Source organism: Mauremys reevesii, linkage group 1 (assembly GCF_016161935.1).
Source record: "Mauremys reevesii isolate NIE-2019 linkage group 1, ASM1616193v1, whole genome shotgun sequence".
Lineage (NCBI taxonomy): Eukaryota > Metazoa > Chordata > Testudines > Geoemydidae > Mauremys > Mauremys reevesii.
The window spans coordinates 303214705-303234666 of record NC_052623.1 but is presented as its reverse complement, the minus strand read 5'-3'; the positions used below and the strand labels follow the sequence as shown (position 1 = coordinate 303234666).

General features: G+C 41.1%; 1 long non-coding RNA gene across 3 annotated transcripts in view; it reads right to left on the bottom strand.

Moving 5' to 3' along the window:
* Window positions 1-3829: 3829 nt before the first annotated feature.
* LOC120395905 overlaps window positions 3830-19962 on the bottom strand; it is a 34568-nt gene continuing 18435 nt past the window's right edge. Inside the window, exons 3-4 of one of the 3 annotated variants that reach the window (XR_005592880.1) lie at window positions 5995-6140; window positions 3830-4177 (exon numbers count right to left, since the gene is read on the bottom strand). This is a non-coding gene — a long non-coding RNA (uncharacterized LOC120395905). Of the gene's footprint in view, window positions 4178-4376; window positions 4461-5994; window positions 6141-19962 lie in introns of all 3 variants that reach the window. The other 2 variants (XR_005592881.1, XR_005592879.1) reach the window with 2 other exon arrangements.

Below are 19962 nucleotides of genomic sequence, written 5' to 3'. Positions count from 1 at the left end.
CAGTGGATGGATTACCATTTCCTTCTGGACTATTGATTCAACCCTAAACATAATGTTCTATATACATCTGAGACATGGTATCAGACGTGAGGGACAATAACTGTTTTCTGCAGTTAAGGGAAGAAATGGTTTAAAACTAAAGATGGAAATATTGAAGGTAAATATAGGAAATACACTTTTGAAAGACCACGAAATTAGGCTTTGGAATAAACTCTGGAGTCGGGTGCCAATAGCTGAGTATTTCTTCGCTAAGGATTTCCAAAAATAGGCTAGAATCTTAGTGAGGTAAGTGTAGAGGATGATCCAGGTAAATGCACAATGTTGGATCATTTCAAACCTAACTTCTCAGATACAAAATGTATTATTTATTAAAGATACTTCATGGCAATATTGAAACTTGTAATAAGAATATGAGTGCTACACTAATCTGATGGTTATGGATCCAATCCTTCAGTCCGCAGTCAATGGGAGTGTGGTAAGGTGCTGCTGGAGAAGCCCTTAATCAGCTCCTGCCATTCCAGCCCCAATCAGGGAGAATGGATTGGGGCTGGGTGAACCTGTGTTTGTCTGGTAACTGACCATACCTGCCAGCCTCATTAGCAGGAGCTATAAGGCTGGGAGGAAGTGAGAGAAAGGGGGGAAGAGACTAAGAGCATCAGGTCAGGCTCAGAGGCAATAGGAGTCTCCTACTCTGTTGCTAGCCAGGCCTGTGGAAGGCCAAGCAGCTGTAAAGCCTGTATATAGTTGGAAACTGATCACGAATAAAGAACATGGGTGTTGCACCAGACTGAAGTGTCCCTGATTCATGGAGGAGAGGGGCCAAGGGGCCGAATCCGGGGGCGGGGAGGGGGGCAGTGTGAACCCTGTTACGGGAGGTATGCCTTAGTAAGAACTAAGGAATGTAGGATAGTCCCCTATATTAATTAGTGACTAACCAATACTATGAAATCATATTTATATTATGGCCTGTAAAGCTCTATGTACATCTTTGGTGTTGTATAAATAATAAACAGTCTCAGTCATGTAATTTTGAGTCCTTTCTCTGAACCCATAAATCAGATATAATTAAAGCTATCATGTTTCCCACTCTTACACATATTAGTACAGGGGTTATTTCTTGGAATAATGTCAGCTGGATAGTCAAGTTGTCATCATGCAATATTATCTTTTCTCTGAAAAGACACACAAGAGATTGGACATTTAATTTGGACTCACTCAGATTATTTGGTTCCAATTAGTTTTTGTGTGACAGCTGTTGGATTTTTGTTCGGCTTTATTCAGTATGAGCATGACTTCCTGATGGTTTATTGTGATGTTGATGAGCCTTCCCACTTCTCCCATTAAGGTGTGGATTACCATTTCCTTCTGGACTATTGATTCAACCCTAAACATAATGTTCTATATACATCTGAGACATGGTACCAGACGTGAGGGATAATAACTATTTTCTGCAGTTAAGGGAAGAAATGGTTTAAAACTAAAGATGGAAATATTGAAGGTAAATATAGGAAATACACTTTTGAAAGACCACGAACCCTGTAAGCTGCCTATATGTGAATAAGAACAGACATTACTGGAAGTATTTACTAGTCTCTCTTGGTGGGCAGGGCTTTTACCATAAGGAAGTTTACTGTGAGATTACAATGCTTGTAATTTGTAACAAAAAATATCTTCCATCTATTTCTCTTACTGGACATAGTCTACATGGCCCAGTTTCTTCCTTTCACTTCCTTTTGGGGGTAATGATAGGGAAAAGAATGATGGGGGAGAGGCAGGAAAAAAATAGCATCCTACCAGTCAAATAACTATTTCCCTCTCTTTTCCCTCTCCAGTACAAAGCTAATGACGCTCTCCACACATCAAACTGCTCCACAGACAAGTATTATTTCCCTGTCAGCATCTTTGTTGTTATCATTTTCAAAGTTTCCTCAGTGGCTTTTTTTGCTTGTCTTATTCCTCTTAAACTACCTCAACTGTATTGTCATTGTTTTCCGTCGCTCTACAGAGCCAGGTCATCAGGTACAGCTGAGCTGAGGGGCATAAGTGGCTTCTTCTCTCCCCTACTAAGCCCCACCCCCAAAAAATCCTGGGAGTAGAAAACGGATTTGGTCACCTCACAAGTAAGACCACAGCTTCAGAATCACATCCCCAACCCATGTCACAAGGCTTGGAGGGATGGTTTGGAACCAACAACACCAGGTTTATATCACTCAGGATTTGCCTGTGTCAGAGGAAACCTCAGCTGGCTGTTCAGTCCTGTCCTCCATCTCCTTTGTACAATCGCAGGCTAATTGCAAATTCTCCAACACAAAAGGGGTTTGAACAGGTTTGGACTGAAATTTGGCCTGAATTCAAATGTTCACAACTTCCCACAACCTGTCATTTGTTCAGTTCTAATCTCTTGTTTCTTAACATGTTCATTCTTTATTGTGTTTATTCTCATGCTGAAGCTATCTGGACAATTCCTAAATATGTCTGCTCTGTTTTCACCTTCTCTCATGTATACATGGGTAACAGTTATTCAAGACAATAGAAAAAACTTATTGTGGGATTTTTTTTTCATTTTTGCTCATTGGTTTGTGTGCCTCTCAGGAGACTAATTGTATTTTCCAGCTGGTGGTTAGACTCTAGAATACACTTAACTAGTTAGCAGATTCCCCCATCCATTGGCTGGTTTGGCTGAGTGCACATTCTGTACCTTACCACAACTGAGATGTGAACCAGGATCCTTGTTACATACATTCACCCACTTTACCAGCTCTCTCAAGGAGAGCCTGATTACCCAGTGGGAGCTATGATAAGCTTGTCTCTGTTGGAAATCACTTTCATTGCTGTTGACAACAGAAGATGTCTGAGCTGTAATATCAAGGTTTAGCACATATGAATAATTTACTATGAGTGTGATTTTAGTGTGAGAGCCAGCCTCACTTTTCAAATGCCTTCTGTGAAGGAGCTTCATGTTCTGTCAGATTTTCTATGTATGTAGAGAAGTATTTTGGAATATAAAAGTCTTTTGATTTCAGACTTACATTGCTGGTTAACATGAAGAAACTGTCAGAATTTGATAAATGCATGTCAAGCAGTGATGCCAGATGGGCCTGATTCTCATTTACTCAAAGGCTCTTTTATGTGTGTAAATGTAATTTGCTCCCAATTTAAATCCTCTGCATGTTGTCCAAGTGGTGTAAAATACCCTTAGCATAAATGAGATTCATGCCTGCTGTTTCTTGTGAAAAAATTGAGATCTCCTAGAAAGTTTGTGTTGATCGTCATATATATAGAGTGAATATTCAGCTATTGGCACATGGGGCACCACTATGTTCCACCGTGTGGTGCTATTTGCAGAGATTATTTCTGTGCTAGAGTATCTACTTTATCTGTTTAACCAAGTGATCTCTTTGGATGACTGCATGATAAATCAGCATTTAGCTATGTAGATTAAGCAACACGTTTACCCCTTCCAACTCTGGTGGCAGACAGATACATGAGGCACGACTGCCTATACAGCTGGTAAAGAACTGGAATGCCCATCTCGTGGGAAATTCCAGCAATTTGACAAAATGTCACTCCAAATCTGAATGAAAAGCCAAAATTCTGGGATATTTCCTGCCAAACGAACATTCTGAAAAATTTCATTTTGGAACCATCAAAACATTTTGTTTCAATAGTGTTGAAATGTTTCATTTTGACTTATATATTACATACATAATGTTAATATTAATATTTTATATAGCATAAAAGTTTCAACAAAATGAAAAAGTCAAAACAGAATGTTGCAATATTGACTTTTCCATAGAAAATTTCATTAAAATCATGTTCCTATAAAAGTTTTTATTTCAATAAAGCTGCATTTTTCAATGGAAAATTGTTCTACTGACATTTTTTTTCACCAGTTGTAATTGCTACTAATGCAGACTATGTGTGTCCTGACTCCACTGTCAATCATGAAGGAGGTGATCAATCTGAAGGCACGTTCCCTAAATTGTTTCCTGGCTTTGCTGAGGTCAGGCATGTCAGGCTGAAGCACCCAGTTTCTCAGGCACTGGCTCGCAGCCTTCTCTTCTAGATCACCATGGAACAAGAGGAGGAGGAAATGCCTAGACCATAAGTCTTCCTTTCAGATGTCCATAGTTTGGTCTGTGAATTCAGCATGTTCCAAGCCTCTTCTTCTCTATGCCTACACAAAGAAGATGCAGATTGCTAGCAATGGTAAGTGGTCTACACCCAGCCTGGGTGACCTTGCTACACTTTTGCATACTAGGACCCCTAGACTTGATTCACAGGTCCAGAATGGCACGCCAAAGACTAGGAACTCTGCAGAGACAGTACACTTAGCCACAGGAGAATAGGGCAACAATGGTATCACTACAGCAAACCTTGTGACTGAGTTGGTTATAGAACTGATGGGATGAGTAGCGGTCCTATGAAAACTTCCTTGGTTAATTGTTGACTTGTGGAGCCTTGGGTAGAGAAAGGATGAAAACCAGGGAGACAAATCAAATGATGCTTTTCAATGACTAACAAAGGCAGTAATGAAAATAAGCAAAGAAATTTAGATTTCCTAAAATAAGTGTACTGCTCATCTGTACAGCTCTGGACTCCTGCTCTGAGAGGTGTGATATGTCAGGTTGCAGCTAATACTATGATTAGTGTTCAGGTGCTCAGCTTTCCTCACATCTGGCTTTCTGATGTGCTCATATTTTAGCAGTACAAAAAGTCACAGAATACTTTTTAGCTTTGAAATTTTCTGTGCAGTTTTATAGGAGTTTCTTTAATAACACATGGCTCTTTCTTCTGCCCTCCCATTAATAAGAGTCAAATCCTGCCACTGCTGAACTATTATATTTAAACAATAGCTCACATGGAGTTAAATTAATGGCGTATTTCAGAAAAAAAGACAATAAAAGATGAATGGCTGATAGTAGTCAATAAAAAAGTAAAAATTTAAAGTAAATCATAGAAAGAATTATAGATTATTAGGGTTGGAAGGGACCTCAGGCGATCATCTAGTCCAACCTCCTGCTCAAAGCAGGACCAATCCCCAAATCCCTAAATGGCCCCTTCAATAACTCTTACATACCGAATGTGTGATTTTTTTTTTTTTTTTTAGTTTTTTGCTAGATGTCTACCATGTAAGAGTTAGGTTAGCAATGTGCTTGTTATTCAATGAGAAAATAGCCATTTGTAAAGTATGCAGACAGAGTCGAGACCACAGCAAACTATTAACCTAAGGGCAGGTCTACCCAGATCAGCAATACACACCATGTGGGTGTGATTTCTAAAGCACACTAATGTGTTGTGCACTAATTGGTCCATGTAAACCCTGCTGGTGTGAACAAAAAGATTTAGTGTGCATGTGTAGTGTCACAGGGGTGTCCAAACTACGGCCCGCGGGCCAACTGCGGCCCGCGGGTCAGTTTTTATTGGCCCGCAGCGGCTCCGGTTGAGCTCCCGCCGGCATGCCTGCGGCAGGTCCACCGGAGCCCGGGACGAGCGAACCTGCCGCAGTCATGCCGGCGGGAGCTCAACCGGAGCCGCGGGAAGACGGGACCCGCCGCAGTCATGCCTGCGGCAGGTCCGCTCGCCCCGGGCTCCGGTACACCTCTTGTGTGTGGCCCGGGCCTTTGCTTATTTTTCTATATTTGGCCCTCCCCCAAAAAACTTTGGACACCCCTGGTCTATATGGACCAGTTAGTGTGCAACAGGTACCAGAGCTCTTTATGTGTGTCTAAGTATGCCTATAATGTATAGAATATAAAGGAATAAACCATTACAATTTAGGAAAATGGGATATGAATGAAAATGACTGAACTGATAGAGAATACTAGACTGACAGATGACAGCTACAGCAACAATAGGCAATATTCAGAAATTACAACAAAATGCCCTTCTGGAGTGTTGCATGTCTAGAACTCTGATTTTTAAGGTGCTTGACTGGCAGCAGCTAGTATCTTCTAGGACAGGACTCACATTTCCCATATCCTAGCCACATACCTTACACCATAGCAGCTCTGTTTCTATCTCTCTTGATAACAGCAGAGAGAGTCTTTATCTCCAAGAGTATCCCAAGGTGCCCAGTAGTAATTTCCGCCTCCATAAATCACCAGTTCCATTTTCACATTATTTTAATTAAAAGCAAGCTTATCAGAGAAAAATAGGGAGAGTGTCAGAAAAGAAAAAAAAATCATAAAAAACCTCAACTAGGGCATTGTTAAATTAGCCCAATTATTTTTGTTATAATCTATTATGTAAACAGCAGTTCTTACATTCTAGAGAATTAATTTGCTTCCTGTAACCCAACCCCCCAGTAGAAAACTGTGGTCTTTCTCAGTCCATATCCTGTACTGGTTAGGCTGTACCCAGTTTCAGCAAGCCTCTAAATTGTGGGAGGGGCTAAACTGTGAAAGGTCAAAACTGGGGGACATCCCGGTGGTGTAGAGTGCTTGGATGTATCTTAAACATGGGAGTTTTCCATTCACTTCAATTGGCTCCAGCTCAAGTCTCAAAGCTAGTGCTTTATGCCACTGATGGCTAGCACAAGCCTATTGTGGAGTAGCTCTTGTATATGCTTCATCTTTCCCTCTTGCAGGTCAGCAGCTAGTGGTGAACCAGGCTTAGGGCTTGAGCATTGCCAGGTACAGCTTTTACAAGTTTTTAACCCAGTTCATATCATTGTTAGGAAACAGATCTTCATTGGACCTAGTTCTTATACATATTTAAAGTATGATTAAGACTATACGTTCCAGGTGGATTCTGGGGATCTTCATTGGCTTGCAAAGAAAGTTCAGAGGAAAAAAAGGTGCTGTAAGGAGTGACTAGTTTAATATACATCCAACTTTTAATATAAAAATACTTCATTTTAACAAAGCACAAAATGAAATATTGAGCAAGATAAAGTAATAAATGTGGCTTTGTATATTAGAGATAGACAGATAAACTCAAACAGAGACAACTCAGCACCATTTTTCTGGGGTCTTTATCAAATCTTTTGCTACAAGACATTTTGTACAGAATACTAGCTTACTGTATTTCATTTCGAAGTAGATCTGCATTTTTATTCTGGCCACAAAATAGCTGAAGCAGCGTTAACTTCAGTTGAACCAGTTTTAAAACTCTACCTATACTCAGAATAACCCTTTGAATATATTACATTAATTTCCTGACATTTTGACACTGGAGAGAAAGCTTCTGGTGATACTCACTGCTTAGCAAAACAAATAATACATCCTACAGGGATTTAAAGAAGAAATACATTTCAGTTTCATATAGTTGCTGAAGTAAAATTAAATAACTATTTCCAAATCCCATGACCCTTCAGAGCTCTTTTTTCATTTCCTCCTTCTTGAAGTAACTCCTTCCTTTCAAATATTCAATATTACAGTTTATCTAATACTCATCTCTAATACAGCTGGTTAAATCTGAAAGGTTTTAGGTTTCTTTGTAAGATGAAAAAAATCTTTAAAACGTTCACCTTCTGTTTGGTTTATTAGAATTTTTTATTGTCTTCAATCATATTAAACATTGATGGCACTCACTTCTATTGTGAGAACCAATCCAGTTTGTGAGCCTAATTCTATTCTCACAGAAGTTAAGAGCAAAATTCCCATTGATTTAGCAGAGACAGGATCAAGCCCAGTGTATAGGTTTTACCTTCCAACATTTACAATCTTAAAATGGTAAAAATGATCATTTAAAAAAATCTTCTCATGTGGTGGGATTTTCTAGATAGTTTTTTCCTGCCCCATAAATACTCTCCCTTCTCCTCTTTTTGCATTGGCAGCTTTCATGTAGTCATTGCATTTTTTAAAAAGTATCCCTGTGTAGCACATCTCATGAGGAGCCAGGGAGGCACTTCTTATGTAGTCTTTTATCAGCAGATTTTTCATTAATTTTGACTAATTATGCTGGGCTCTTTAAAAAGACTGTACACATCTGTCTGCTTTTCCTTGTGACCTTTTGACCTTAAACAATATATTCTAGATTTTTTAATCCTAAATTAGGGTGATGGATGAGAAGTATTTATTTAATGATAGCCAAAATCAGTGATTATTATAATAAGCAACAGAGCAGGTCAACATTTTTGTTGAAACATTTTTTGGTAAAAAAATGGCTTTTCCATTTTGGTTGAAGTTTTCCAACTTCTTAACACAAACTGACTTCTCAGATATATTTTGGAGGGTTTTCAAGAATGGAATATTTTTACCAGATTCTAAAAGAATTTTTTTATTTCAATATTTTCACAGGAAACTTCAAATTAAATGTATTTTTAAAAAATCCCCATAGAAGACATTTGAGATTTTTCTATTAGCTTCAATAAGCAACACAGTATGTATGATCTGTTAAAATTCAGTTAATACTGGTGAGTTTTGTCATACTCCATCTACAAGAAAGCTGACACCTTCCTAGTCACCTTCCTTCTCTTAAATAGCAGGGATCTTCCCAGATCTTTCTTCTCCTCACACATTTCTTACTTTAAAACCCTGTAATCACACTGTCTGGAAGTGCCAAGCTCAGGGTAGACTGTCAAGAAGCAAGGCAGAGGCTCCCAAACTGGTTGTATGTTCTATAACTATAGATTTCACCAACCCAGTAACAAGTGTGAACACCTAAAGCAGTATAACATTCTTATTATGGAGTCACGGACCATCCCTCTGGGCATTCCAAGTATCTTTCCATCCAAGCAAGCTGGACTTAGTGATAGTTGGTTGCTAGATGCCAAAGATCACAAAATATTCAGGTTCCTCCCAGTCCCAAGAGACCAGTCGCTTGCCCTAGCTCAATTTGTACCCTAGATTTCACACCAAAGACAACACTTGTAACCAATCCTGTAGTAAACTAACTAAAGATTTATTAACTAGGAAAAATAAATGAGAGTTATTATAAGGTTAAAGCAGGCAAATATCTATGCACAAATGAGTTCCAGTCTATGGTTTTAAAAGGTGACAGAGTTGTAATAATCTGTTAACTCTGAATGTCTTTTAGGGCTATCCCAGCTTGACTCTGGGGATTTCTGCTTCTGTTTCTTAACTCCAGCCCTGTGGGAATCCAAACAGCAAAACAGAGATGAAAATTTTTCTTGTCAGCTGTTTTGATTTCCAAGCTGAGGGGATGAGCCCTTTTGCACATAGCCTCTTCATGGGTGTACAGGGACCGTTAACAAAGTCTTTGTATTGTGATGTCCCTCAATGGCTCATTTGGTTTTGATAGGCCTCTGTGATGATTAGAAGACGGGGTGTTGGAACAATTTTTATGGGGGCGGGGGGTGCTGAGAACCATTGAACAAAACTGTAAACCCTGTATAAAATGGGAATCACTTCAAGCTTTCCCCCTTCTTTACTAGGAATTTCACTGTTATTTTGCTTGTTTTAGGATCCCTCTTTCAACCTAAGCTGTTGTTTTATAAGGCTCAGCTGGAGAAATATACCACTCTCAGGCGCTAGTCACATTATATATATTTAGATAAAAACTGAGTTAATTTGTAGCAATACTACTTGTATTGATCCAATATAATGTTATAAAGGAACGGAAGAAAATAAGAATGGCCATATTGGGTCAGCTCAGTTGTCCATCTAGCCCAGTGTCCTATCTTCTGACAGTGGCCTGTGCCACATGCCTCAGAGGGAATGAACAGAACAGGGCAATTATCAAGTGGTCCACCCTTGTCATCCAGTCCCAGCTTCTGCCAGTCAGAAGTTTATGGACATCCAGAAAATGTGGTTACATCTCTGACTGCCTTGGCTAATAGCCATTAGTTTATCTAATTCTGTTATACTTTTGGCCTTTACAACATCCTCTGGCAACATGGTCCACATATTGAGTATGACTTGTGTGAAGGAGTACTTCCTTATTTTTGTTTTAAACCTGCTCACTATTAATTTCATTGGATGAAACCTGGTTCTAGTGTTATGTAAAAGATAAATAACAATTCCCTATCCATTCTCTCCACACTGTTCATGATTTCGTAGACCTCTATCATATCCCCCCTTAATTGTCTCTTTTCTAAACTGAAGAATCGTAGTATTTTAATCTCTTCTCATATGGAAGCTGTTTCATACACCTAATCATTTTTGTTGCCTTTCTTTGTACCTTTTCCAATTCCAATATATCTTCTTTGCGATGGGGTGACCACAACTGAAAACAATATTCAAGCATACCATAGATCAGTGATGAGCTGCCAAAATATTAACAACCGGTTCCCTCCTCCCCCCCCAGGGGGAGGGTCATGCCCCCCCGGGGGGGGTCGTGCCCCATCCAACCCCTCATGTTCCTTTACACACACACCCGGGACCCCTGACCCATCCCCCCCTTCCCCGTCCCCTGACTGCCCCTTGCCGCCCCACCCAACGCCTCCTCTCATTCTCGATGGCCCCCCAGGACCCCTACCCCATCCAGGCTCTATCCAACACGCCCTCCCTGCTCCCCTTACCTTGCTGCCTGGAGATGGGGGCCCAGCTGGGCTGGGGCTGGGGCCCAGACGCCGGGACAGGAGCCAAGCCCCCGCTGCGCCCTGCCGCCCCGCCCAGACCCTGGACCGGCAGGAGCCCCCGCCGCGCGCCGCCACGCCGCCCGGACCCCGGGGCGGCAGGAGCCCCCGCTGCGTGCCGCCCGGACCGGCAGGAGCCCCCGCCAAGCGCCGCCCGGACCCCGGACCGGTGGCAGGAGCCCCCGCCGCGGAGCCCGGGGCAGGAGCCGAGCCAGGCCGCGCCGCGGAGCCGCACTTCCCCTCCCCAGCTTACCTGCCTGCCTGCCTGCTGCTTGTTCAGGCTTCCCGCAAACATCTGATTCTCGGGAAGCAGGGCAGGGGGAGGAGAAAGGGGGTGGAGCAGGAGAGCTTGGGCCGGAGCTTTTGTGAAATTTAGCAGCCCTTATAGAACTGGTTGTCCTGGAACAACCGGTTCTAAAATGGCTGCTAAATTTAACAACCGGATCGTGTGAACCGGTGCGAACCGGCTCAAGCTCACCACTGCCATAGATTTATATAGTGGCATTATGATATTTTCTGTTGTATTATCTATCCTTTTCCTATTAGCTCCTAAGATTCTGTTAGCTTTTTTGACTGCTATTGCACACTAAGCAGATGTTTTCAGAGAACTATCCACAGTGATTTCAAGATCTCTTTCTTGAGTGATAACAGCTAATGTAGACCCCATCATTCTGTATGTATAGTTGGGATTATTTTTTCCAATGTGCATTACTTTGCATTTACCAACATTGAATGTCATCTGCCATTTTCTTGCCCAGTCACCCAGTTTTGTGAGACTCCTTTGTAACTCTTTACAGTCAGCTTTGGACTTAACTATTTGAGTAATTTCATATTGTCTGCATACTTTGCCACCTTACTGTTTACCCCATTTTTCCAAATCATTTATGAATATGTTGAACAGAACTTGACCCAGTACAGATCCTTGGGGGACCTGGCTATTGTGAAAACTGACTATTTATTCCTACACTTTGTTTCCTACTTTTTAAACAGTTACTGATCCATGACAAGACCTTCCCTATAGGGCTGTCGATTAATCACAGATAACTCACATGATTATCTAAAAAAAATTAGTCGCGAATAAGTGCACTTTTAATTACACTGTTAAACAATAGAATATCAATTGAAATTTATTAAATATTTTTGGAGGTTTTTCTACATTTTCAAATATATTGATTTCAATTACAACCCAGGACACAAAGTGTACAGTGCTCACCTTATATTATTTTTTATTACAAATACTTTCACTGTAAAAATGATAAACCAAGAAACAGAATTTTTCAATTCACCTCATACAAGTACTGAAGTGCTATCTCTTTCTCATGAAAGTGCAACTTACAGGTGTAGTTTATTTTTGTTACATAACTGCCCTTAAAAAAACAGAACAATGTAAAACTTTAGCGCCTACAAGTTTATTCAGTCCTATTTCTTGTTCAGCCAATCGCTAAGAGAAACAAGTTTGTTTACATTTACAGGACATAATACTGCCCGCTTCTTATTTACAATATCACCTGAAAGTGAGAACAGGCATGCTCATGGCACTGTTGTAGCTGGTGTTGCAAGATATTTATGTGCCAGATGCACTAAAGATTCATATGCCCCATCATGCTTCGGCCACCATTCCAGAGGACATGCTTCCATGCTGATGATACTCGTTAATTACATTTGTAACTGAACAACTTGGGGAGAGAATTGTATGTCCCCTGCCCTGTTTTACCTGCATTCTGCTATATGTTTCATGTTATAGCAATCTCGGATGATAACCCAGCACATGTTGTTCATTTTAAGAATACTTTCACTTGAGATTTGACAAAACACAAAGATTTCTAAAGATGGTTACAGCACTCAACTCAAGGTTTAAGAATCTGAAGTGCCTTCCAAAATCTGAGAGGGACCGGATGTGGAGCATGCTTTCAGAAGTCTTAAAAGAGCAACACTCCAATGCAGAAACTACAGAACCTGAATCACCAAAAAAGAAAATCAACCTTCTGCTGGTAGCATCTGACTCAGATGATGAAAATGGATATGCGTAGATCTGCACTGCTTTGGATTGTTATCAAGCAGAATCTGTCATCAGCATGGACGTGTGTCCTCTTAAATGGTGGTTGAATCATGAACGGACATATGAATCTTTAGCACATCTGGCATGTAAATATCTTGTGACACCAGCTATAACAGTGCCATGCAAGCACCTGTTGTCACTTTCAGATGACATTGTAAATAAGAAGCGGGCAGCATTATCTCCTGCAAATGTAAGCAGATTTTTTTTGTCTGAGCTATTGGCTGAACAAGAAGTAGGACTGAATGGATTTGTAGGCTCTAAAGTTTTACATTGTTTTGTTTTTGAGTGTAATTATTTTTTGCACATAATTCTACATTTGTAAGTTCAACTTTCATGATAAAGAGATTGTATTACATTATTTGTATTAGGTGAATTGAAAAATACTATTTCTTTTGTTTTTTACTGTGCAAATATTTGTAATAAAAAATAATAATATAAAGTGAGCACTGTACACTTTGTATTCTGTGTGGTAAATGAAATCAATATATTTGAAAATGTAGATATCATCCAAAAATATTTAAATAAATGGTATTCTATTATTCTTTAACAGTGTGATTAATCACAATTAATTTTTTTAATCACACGATTTCTTGTGATTAATTTTATAAATCTCTTGATAGCCCTACTTCCCTCTTATCCCATGACTACTTACTTTGCTTATAAGCCTTTGGCTAGATCACACTTGTCCACAGGCTTGTTGACACCCTTGAAGAATTCTAGTAGATTGGTGAGGCATGATTTCCTGTTACAAAAGCTGTGTTGACCCTTACCCAATTATTATGTTCAGCTATGAGTCTGATAATTCTGTTCTTTACTATAGTTTCAGCCAATTTGCCTGGTACTGAAGTTAGGCTTACAGGCTTATAATTGCCAAAATTGACTCCTGAGCCTTTTAAAAAAATTGATGTTACATTAGCTATCCTCAAGCCATCTGGTACAGGGGCTGATTTAAGTGATAGGTTACATACCACAGCTGATAATTTGACAATTTCATATCTGAGTTTGTTCAGAACTCTTGGATAAATATCATCTGGTCCTGCTGACTGATTACTGTTTAATTTATCAATTTGTTCCAATACCTCCTATATCAACACCTCGGTCTTGGACCGTACCTTTTGTCACCAAACAAGAATGGCTCAGGTGTTGGAATCTCCCTTACATACTCTCCAGTGAAAACTGATGCAAAGAATTCATTTAGCTTCTCTGCAATGGCCTGTCTTCCTTGAGTGGTCCTTTAGCACCTTGATCATCCAATGGCCCCGCAAATTGTTTGGCAGGCTTCCTACTTATGATGTATTTTTAAAAATTACGGTTAGTTTTTATGTCTTTTTCTAGTTGGCCTTCAAATTCTTTTTCTGCCTGCCTAATTATACTTTTACACTTGACTTGCAAGAGTTTGTTCCTTTCTATTTTTCTCAATAGGATTTGATTGTCAATTTTTAAAGGATGCCTTTTTGTCTTTTACTTTGGTGTTCAGTCATGGTCCTCTTACTGTTTTTTTTTTATTTGGGGGTATACATATAGTACGAGCTTCTGTTATGTTTTTAAATAGTTTCCATGCAGCTTGAGGCATTTCACACTTGTGACTGATCCTTTTAACTACCATTTAATTAGCTTTCTCATTTTTGTATCGTTCCTCTTTTTGAAGTTTAATGCTATGGTGGCGGGTTTCTTTGGTATTTCCCCCCAACAAGATAGTAAAATTGAATTACATTATGGTTGCTATTACTGAGCAGTTCAGATGTATTCACCTTTCGGACCAGATCCTGTGCTCCACTTAGGACTAAATCAAGAATTGCCTCTCCCCTGGTGGGTTCCAGGACTAGCTGTTTCAAGAAGCAGTCCTTAATGGTGTGTAGAAATTTTATCTCTGCATCCTGTCCTGAGGTGGCATGTACTCAGTCAATATGTGGATAGTTGAAATCCCCCATTATTATTGAGTTTTCTAGTTTTGTAGCCTCTTTAATCTCGCTGAGCATTTCACAATCACTATTGCCATCCTGGTCAGGTGGTTAGCAGTATATTGCCAGTGGCGGCTCTAGGGATTTTGCCACCCCAAGCATGGCAGTTTCCCTGCGGAGGGTCTGCTGGTCCCAGGGACGCCTGCGGGAGGTCCGCTGAAGCCGCGGGACCAGCGGACCCTCCGCAGGCAAGCCACCGAGGGCAGCCTGCCTGCCGCCCTCGCGGCACCGGCAGAGCGCCCCCTGCGGCTTGCTGCCCCAAGCACGCGCTTGGCGTGCTGGGGTCTGGAGCCGCCCCTGTATATTGCGACTGATATATTCTTATTATTTAAGCATGGAATTTCTATCCATAGAGATTCCATGATATAGTTTGGTTCATTTAAGACTTTTACTATATTTGACTCTATGCTTTCTTTCACTTACAGTGCATTCCCCAGCCAGAGCGACCTGGGGGGGGAGGGATAGCTCAATGGTTTGAGCATTGGCCTGCTAAATCCAGGGTTGTGAGTTCAATCCCTGAGGAGGCCACTTAGGGATCTGGGGCAAATATTCATCCTGCTAGTGAAGGCAGGGGGCTGGACTTGATGACCTTTCAAGGTCCCTTCCAGTTCTAGGAGATTGGTATATCTCCAATTATTACCTATTACTCTGTCATTCCTGTATATTTTGTACCCTGGTACTACAATGTCCCATTGATTATCATGGTTCCTCCAAGATTCTGTGATGCCTTTTATATCAATATCCTCATTTAATACCATGCACTGAAGTTTACCCATCTTAGTATTTAGACTTGTAGCAATCGTATACAAGCACTTATAAAATTTGTCAATATTTAGTTGTCTGCCTTCATGTGAACCAAACTATATCATGGAATCTCTATGGATAGAAATTCCATGCTTAAATAATAAGAGTATATCAGTAGCAATATACTGCTAACCCCCTGACCAGGATGGCAATAGTGATTGTGAAATGATCCTCCACACCTGTCAGCTTTTTCCCAGCCCTTATTTTAAAACCTCCTCTATGATCTTTTTAATTTTACAAGCCAGCATTCTGGTTCCATTCTGGTTTAGGTGGAGCCCATCCTTCCTGTATAGGCTCCTCCTTTCCTATAAGGTCCCCCAGATCATCATAAATCTAAATCCCTCTTCCAATCCATCATCTCAAAGCATTAAGACCCTACAGTCCTGCCTGTCTAACTGGCCCCATGTTTGGAACTGGATGCATATCAGAGAATGCTACAACTGAGGTCCTGGATTTTAATCTCTTACCTAGAAGCCTAAATTTGACCTCCAGGACCTCTTTCCTGCCTTTCCCTACATCACTGGAACCTACATGTACCACAACCTCCAGCTCTCCCCAGCACTGCACATAAATCTATATAGATGTCTTGAGAGATCCAAAATCTTTGCACCCAGCAGGCAATTCACCCTGTGGTTGTCTCAGTCATCACAAACCCAACTATCTATATTTCTAATAATTTAATCCCTCATTACTATTACCTGTCTTTTCCTAATAACTGTGGTCCCCTCACCTGGGGGATTCCAACTATGGGATCATTTCCCTCTGCTCCAACTTGATGTTCTCCTTCCCTGAGACTTTCGTCCTCCTCAACAGCACAGAGGCTGTCAGTTTGGGGATCCTGTCTCCCTCTACTATCTGAGTATAAGTTAGTTCTATCATAAACTAAACCACTACTCCTTTTAAATTAGTATAACTGTGTCCGCACTAGGGGGCTTGTAATGATTTAACTATCTCTGTTTCGGTAGTTAAATGAGTACACAAACTGTGTTCCTTCATGCTGACAGAAATTAAGAGTAACTCCATTAAAGTCCATCGTTTAAGGAAAAGGTCTGAAATGTAAAACTCTGCAAATAGAATATGAGAATTTATTGTGCACCTCACATAAAGCTTTCAGGCCCAGAAACCGTAAGGTAATGAAAAGCTAATACAAATTTAAAAGGTTTATGGATTAGCCCTTATTTGGAAGATACCCACATTTATTATTTACGCAAATCCCTGCTCATTCTTAATTGGATATGTCCTTAAAGTAAGGATAATGTTATCCCACTAAAACCAGAAGAAGTTATATATGTTTTCAAATTTGGTTATATATTAGGAGTTATGATAAGAACCAAGGACTTAAGGTTTTTTCCCCAAGTACTAGTTAAAGTCCTACTACGATTATACACAAGCAAATTTTAAACTGCTTATATAATGCCCCTTTCAGATTCTTTGAATCAGTGTTGCTTAAAATATTTATTAGTGATCTGGAAAATGTGGTGAACAATAATGAGGCAGAATTTTCAGATGAACAAAATTATTTAGGCCTTGTACCTGTGAATACAGATAAGATATTTTAAATCTGTGTGTCATCCCATTGAGTGTCTGCAGTACCAGTGTATTAGGTTAGTCAAGATTAGAGAAGACAGAGGGACTTAACAAAGCTAAGTGAATGGGTAGCATGAGAGCTGATAAAATTCATTGATGACAAATGCAAGGAATACACATTGCCAGGAATAACTTTGAATACCTCTTGCACTGATGGGGAAGTTGCATTTAAAAAAATACACTAATAGAAAGTTATTTAGATTTTAATGTCAAACACCTGAAAGTTAGGAAATGCCAGATTTACAGTTGCCTGTGCAACCTTATTTCTGCCCCCTTGTGCATATGCGTTATGATACATGACTTAATTTTACGAGATTGCATAATATCTTTTTCCAAAGTACCGCTGACTCATTCAGTGCTCAGGCTCGACACAAAAATAAAGGTTGCACACACAACTGTAAATCTTGCATTTCCTAAATGCTGAGTGCTTGATTTTGCAATAACATTTCTGTAAATATAGGGTTGTTTTTCTTGGGGGTTTTTTTTTGGTATATAATATTTATAAAGAATTGTTTACAAAATAATAAAGAAAAACAGTATAATGTCTCTATAGACCTCAATGGTGTGCCTGTATGTAGAATCATAGAATCATAGAATATCAGGGTTGGAAGGAACCTCAGGAGCTCATCTAGTCCAACCCCCTGCTCAAAGCAGGACCAATTCCCAATTTAATCATCCCAGCCAGGGCTTTGTCAAGCCTGACTTTAAAAACCTCTAAGGAAGGAGATTCCACCACCTCCCTAGAGAACCCATTCCAGTGCTTCACCACCCTCCTAGTGAAAAAGTTTTTCCTAATATCCAACCTAACCCTCCCCCACTGCAACTTGAGACCATTACTCCTTGTTCTGTCATCTCATACCACTGTGAACAGTCTAGATCCATCCTCTTTAGAGCCCCCTTTCAGGTAGTTGAAAGCAGCTATCAAATCCCCCCTCATTCTTCTCTTCTGCAGACTAAACAATCCTAGTTCCCTCAGCCTCTCCTCATAAGTCATGTGCTCCAGCCCCCTAATCATTTTTGTTGCCCTCTGCTGGACTCTTTCCAATTTTTCCACATCCTACTTATAGTGTGGGGCCCAAAATGAGGCCTCACCAATATCGAATAGACAGGAATGATCACGTCCCTCGATCTGCTGGCAATGCCCCTACTTATACAGCCCAAAATGCCATTAGCCTTCTTGGCAACAAGGGCACACTGTTGACTCATATCCAGCTTCTCGTCCACTATAACCCCATGATCCTTTTCTGCAGAACTGCTGCCTAGCCATTCAGTCCCTAGTCTGTAGCAGTGCGTGGGATTCTTCCGTCCCAAGTGCAGCACTCTGCACTTGTCCTTGTTGAACCTCATCAGATTTCTTTTGGCCCAATCCTCCAATTTTTCTAGGTCCCTCTGTTTCCCATCCCTACCCTCCAGCATATCTACCACTCCTCCCAGTTTAGTTCATCAGCAAACTTGCTTAGAGTGCAGTCCACACCATCCTCCAGATCATTAATGAGTGAACTCGGAGTGTTTCTTGTCACGCTAACTAACAAACAAACACATCTCTATTCCTTCAGCAAAGTAGAAGGAGTTGTGAGATGAGTGGTGAGAATGACTACAGGTCTGGAGAGCTTTCTTCATGAGGAACCCAGCGACTGTTTAATTTAGAGAGGATTTAAGTAAGAGAGGACATGACAGTGGTCTACAAATAATGAATGGTTCAGAGAATATAATAATGATGTGACAGACAGGAGTATTGGAGAGAAACTAACATTTATTCTTCTTCGAGTGCTTGTTCATGTCCATTCCAATCAGGTGTGTGTGTGCCGTGTGCATGCCAAACAGAGGATTTTTCCCTTAGCAGCGTCCATAGGGTCTGCCTGGGAGCCCCCTGGAGTCACACCTTCATGGCACCCAATATAGGGCCCTGCAGACTCCCCACCCCCTCAGCTCCTTCTTACCACTGGTGACGGCTAGCTGGAACATCACTCACTCTTGCTCTGCAAGTGATTTTGGCAGTGTCATCTTCAGTTTGAATTGTAAAATAGTGTAAATAGTTAAAATAGTAGTTAATTTTTGTAGTTGTTGTGTTTGTGTTTCTTGGGGGTCGTCCCCCTGCCGACAACATCTTCCCCGACTCTGGGGTTCAAACTCTGCGAGAACTGTGGCAAGTTTATGCCCAAGAGTGACTTACACGCTTCTTGTCTGCAGTGTCTCAGGGAGAGCCACCAAAAGGACAAGTGCAGGATCTGCAAGGGTTTTCTCCCTAGGACACTTAAAGACCAGGAGCAAAGACTTAAGATACTGCTGCTGGAAGTGGCATTCAAGCCACATTCTGACCTGGGGTCCATAGAACCCATGCTGAGCACTTCTTCATTGGTCCACAGTGCTCCGGAACCGACGGTGTGCGGGCCAGCGCTGAACAAGGACCCTAAGGTCTCTTGGCACCATCATGGCTACACCTATAAAAAGCCCTCTTTGGTGTGGCACCATTTTCAGTCCCCAGTGCCACAAAAGAAGAAAAGGCTGGAGAGAGGTCACTGTCCCCCTCTAAAGTCCAAGGGACCTGCAGCATCGATGAGCATCTCGAGCCAGGCCACTTCATCCCTCCAGCCCTCTAGGTACACATCACTCCTGGAAATGGCTGTGGCAACTCCGGTTACCCTACCACTTGTCCTGGACCTAATCACACAGGATCACGGCCCTCTCTGGCATCCGAACCTTGAGTTGCTCCACCTCACAGCATGGATGCTCCATGGATGAATGCCATGAAGCTTGTTCTGATCAAGTCAGGCAAGATCTTCTTGGCAGTAGAAAGCCCTCCACAAGGGTGACGTACCTTGCCAAGTAGGAGAGGTTCTCCGTCTGGTTGGAGCAGCACCATCAGTCTCCAATGCTCACCATTTATACTGGACTACCTCCTCCATCTTAAGCAACAGGCACTATCCATGTTGTCATAAGGGTCCACTTGGCCACCATCTCCGCCTTCCATCTGGGCGCAGATGGCCGCTCAGTCTTCGTGAACCCAATGGTCAGCCATTTCCTTAAAGGTCTCAACAGACTTTACCCGCAAATGCGACAGCCTATCC